Here is a 4863-nt window from a genome sequence, read left to right on the forward strand (position 1 = left end):
GCGCCGGTTCAGCCGCGTACTATGGATCCGCTCGTTTGGATGTAACTCTGCCTCAGCATGTTCCGACACCACCGGGACATTATTCTAACCCTTTGGATAACATGATCACTACGGCGACACGATTGGTGGCTCTCCCAGTTGAAGGCGAGTCTCCGGCTGCAATAGAGACATGGAGGGCCAGAGAACTTCTTCAAACGGTCATGGCTCAACAGGTGGCTATTTTGTATAGCCGTGAACGGATTCACTCAACCCCTCGACCAAGCCGGAGTTCTAGCAGGCACATTGACTCGCCAGCAGTTTCAAGCAGTGAGCAGCACCATAACCAGCCTCGTTGGCATGACTCGGCGCACGGTGGTGTCGACGCTTAGACTTTGGTGGATCAAGGCAGGGCGCGTCGGGAGGCAGAGCTGGCGGCTCAACAGGAATCTCCGGTTTATCCATCAGCATCGGTGAAGGCAGGAGTGACCTCTAGAACCTTGGATGTGCCATGTTTAGTGCTGGCTCTGCGCAACAAGTGTTTGCCTAAGGATTTCAAGGGTCCTTGTAAGGTGCCTAATTACACAACGGATCAGCCCCCAGAGGCTTGGATTGAGAGCTATGAGATGGCTATGGAGATGTTGGATGTTGACGATGCCGCATGTGCTAAGTATTTCACCATGATGTTGGATGGGCCGGCTAGTACTTGGTTGAAAGGGCTACCCCTAACTCCATTAGGTCATGGGCAGAGCTGAAAACACGTTTTATCCATAATTTCAAAGACACGTGCAAGCAGCCCATGTCAATTTTGGATTTAGACTCTTGTGTCCAAGGTGAGGGCGAGTCGACAACCAATTGGGTGCGCCGATCTCAGCTATCATACACTCATCGGACAGTATCAATGCCGGTTCAGCAGTCCTGATGTTGGAGAAGAATTGCCATTTCCTCCCCCTTAAGCAGAAACTGGGGCGGCTTAAACGCCACTACAATGACATGGGGGAGCTCATGGCGGCTCTCATCAAATATGCCGACTCTGATAGTACTAAAGACCCCGACTCTGATGAAGAGAAGGCGGGTAAGGGGAAGAAGAGTGGCAGTGCAAAGGGACAACAGCATAACATGGCGGGTCACGGTAGTAACGGCAAACGCAAAGCTGAGGGTGGTTTGGACTTTGTGGCTAACTGCAATGCACAAAATAATAATCAGCGTCGGAAGGGAAAGCCGCCCCAGCTTGGCAGGCCGAAGTTCAACCTTGAATCAATGATGAACCAGCCTTGCCCAAAGCATGGTACGCAAGAGAAGCCGACCAATCATCTGTGGAAGGATTGCTTCATCATGAGGGAGTATAGGAATTCCAATTTTTTCCAGAACAATCATGGCCCGAATGGCGGCTCATGATCCGATTCTCATGGGCCTGGCTTTGGTGGTGGCCGCTCAAACTCTAGTTTCCAGGGCCAAGGCAATCAAGGTGGTTTTAATCAGTAGTCTGGTCAAGGGAATCAGCAGCAGCAATCTGGTTATCAGAGTAATCCGAAGCAGTTGAATAATGGACAGTATCATGTATTCACCACGAGTTTATGTAAATGAGACCAGAAGATTCATAAAAGGGCGGTGAACGCAGTTGAGCCGGCGATTCCCCGTTACTTGCGATGGTCTGAACATCCTATCCTTTGGAGCCGTGAGGATCACCCGCCCTGAGTTGACAATCCGGGTCACTTGGCTGTAGTGGTTGTGCCTCAGGTTGGAGGTTACAAGTTCACAAAGGTGCTCATGGATGGAGGCAGCAGCATCAATATCCTTTACTACAAAAAAATTCATCATATGAGTTTGACTGACAAGGATCTTAAGCCATCTAACACTGTTTTTCATGGTGTGGTGCCTAGTAAGTCGGCATATCCAATGGGAAAGATAGCTTTGGAAGTGGCTTTGGGCGATGATCATGATTCCAGAGTTGAGACATTGACCTTTGAGGTGGTTAAGATTAAGAGCCCTTATCACGCTTTGTTTGGGCGGCCGGCTTATGCTAAGTTCATGGCAAGACCTTGTTATGTTTATCTGCAGCTTAAGATGCCAGGTTATAAGGGTACCATCACAGTGCATGGGAACAGGAAGATAGCCTTGGAATGTGAAGAGGGTGATGCTGCTTATGCTGAGTCTGTTTGTGCAACAAAAGAGTTGAAGTTTTACAAAGATAATGTTGACCCGACAGATATGACACCTTTGAAGAAGCCAACCACAGAGCATGACCCTCTGTTGAAGTCTAAATCAGCGGATGACACTAAGTTGGTTGATTTTGTTCCTAGCGATTCATCCAAGCAGTTCAATATCAGTGCTAATCTGGATCCAAAATAGGAAAGCGTGCTCATCGAGTTCATCCGTAAGAACCAGGAAATCTTTGCGTGGAAGCCTTCAGACATGCCAGGTGTACCGAGGGAACTTGCTGAGCACACTCACAATATTGATCCAAAGTTTAAACCGTTCAAACAATTCCTTCGTTGCTTTAATGAAGAGAGGCGTAAGGCCATTGGTGAAGAAGTGGCCCGGCTCTTGGCAGCTGGATTCATTGTTGAAGTTTTTCATCCCAAATGGTTGGCTAACCCGGTGCTGGTACTTAAGAAAAATGGTACTTGGTGCATGTGTGTGGATTACACAGACCTTAACAAAGCCTGCCCGACTGATCCTTTTGCTCTCCCTCGTATTGATCAGATTATTGATGCTACGGCGGGTTGTGAGCGTTTGAGTTTTTTGGATGCTTATTCCGGGTATCATCAGATCAAGATGGCAGTTGAGGACCAGGAGAAGACAACCTTTATCACTCCCTTTGGAGCCTTCTGCTATGTGTCTATGCCTTTTGGGCTCAAGAGTGCCCAGGCAACTTACCAGCAGTGTGTTCAGAATTGCCTTCATGATCAGATTGGACGCAATGTTCATTCTTATGTGGATGATATTGTTGTGAAATCCAGGAAGAAGGATACCTTGATAGATGATTTGAAAGAGACCTTTGACAACCTCCATGTCTACAAGATGATGCTTAACCCGGCCAAGTGTGTCTTTCGTGTGCCAGCGGGCAAGCTCTTAGGTTTTTTGGTTTCTGAAAGGGGCATTGAAGCTAACCCGGAGAAAATCAAGGCTATTACTTCCTTGGCTAAACCGATGTGTATTAATGATGTTCAGCGTCTGGTGGGTCGTATTGCGGCCTTAAGCCGGTTGGGAGAAAAAGCCATCCCTCTATACCAGATGATGAAGAAAACAGATCACTTTGTCTGGATGATGCTGCTGATCAGGCGTTTGAAGCCTTGAAGAAACAGTTAGTTGAACCGCCGATCCTTGCTGCTCCTATTGATAAGGAGCCCTTGTTGTTATATGTGGCTGCCGATAGCTGAGCTGTCAGCGTGGCAATTGTTGTGAAAAGGAAGGAATCAGGCAAGGAATATCCGGTTCAATGGCCGGTTTATTATATCACTGAGGTCCTCATTGAATCCAAGCAGAGGTATCCACATTGGCAGAAACTGGTATATGGAGTGTTCATGGCTAGTCGTAAGCTAAAACAATATTTCTTTGGTCATCCCATCACTATGGTTAGTTCTGCCCCCTTGGGGGATATTATTCAAAACAGAGAAGCCACAGGTCGGGTAGCCAAATGGGCCATTGAGCTTGGGCCCCATGGTTTGAAGTATATGCCTCGGAAAACTGTCAAGTCTCAAGCACTTGTGGATTTTATCAATGACTGGACTGAGCTGCAGATGCCTGAGGAGAAGCCGGATAGCACATATTGGACTATTCACTTTGATGGATCCACGCAGTTGGAAGGCTCGGGGGCTGGAGTTATTTTGACTTCCCCACGAGGTGATAATTTTTTTATGTTTTAAGGTTGATGTTCCCTTGTACTAACAATGCAGCTGAGTATGAGGCCTTGATCCATGGTCTTAGGATGGCTAAGGAGATGAATTTAAGCCAGGTGAGGTGTTTTGGTGACTCAGATTTGGTGGCTCAGCAAGTGTCAGGCACTTGGGATTCTAAGGACCCACTCATGGCGGCTTACCACCGTGAGGTTGATGCTATTGCTGGTCATTTCAAAGGTTATCAAGTGGAACATGTTGATCGCAGGAAAAATGAGGCGGCTGATGCTTTGAGCCGGTTAGGGTCCCAGCATAAGCTAGTACCACCTAATGTTTTCCTTGATATTCTGCATAACCCTCCAGTCAAATTGCCTACGAAGGAAGATCTTGCTATTCCTGACCCGGAGGCGCAGCTGGTGGCGGCTCTTCATGTTATTCCTGATTGGACAGTACCATATTTGGCTTATATGACACGGGGTGAGTTACCTGAAGATGAAACTTTGGCCAGGCAGATAACTTGGCGGTCTACGTCAATGACTATTGTCAATGGAGAGTTGCATCGCTGCAGTGTCACGGGGGTGTTTCAACATTGTGTTTCTCCTGAGGAAGGTCGTGAGATTCTATGAGAGATTCATGAAGGAGATTGTGGTCATCATGCCAACTCTAAGTCTCTCATATCCAAGGCTTTCTGTCATGGGTTTTATTGGCTGACGGCTCATGCCGATGCAGAGGATTTGGTCAGTAAATGTGATGGTTGTCAGAAATTTTCAAGATGAGCTCATGTGCCGGCTCAAGAATTGAGGATGATTCCAATCACGCCATTTGTAGTCTGGGGGCTGGATATGATTGGGCCTTTCAAAAGGTCCAAAGATAAAAAGACCCACCTTTTAGTGGCGATTGAAAAATTCACAAAGTGGGTTGAGGCAGAGCCGGTCAATAAGTGTGACGCGGAAACAGCGGTTCAGTTCATCAAAAAGGTGATTTTCCGTTTTGGTTATCCTCACAACATTATAAATGATATGGCACTAATCTATCCAAGGGTGCTATG

The sequence above is a fragment of the Triticum urartu genome, chromosome 5 (genome assembly GCF_003073215.2).
Source record: "Triticum urartu cultivar G1812 chromosome 5, Tu2.1, whole genome shotgun sequence".
In the NCBI taxonomy this organism is placed as follows: Eukaryota; Viridiplantae; Streptophyta; class Magnoliopsida; order Poales; family Poaceae; genus Triticum; species Triticum urartu.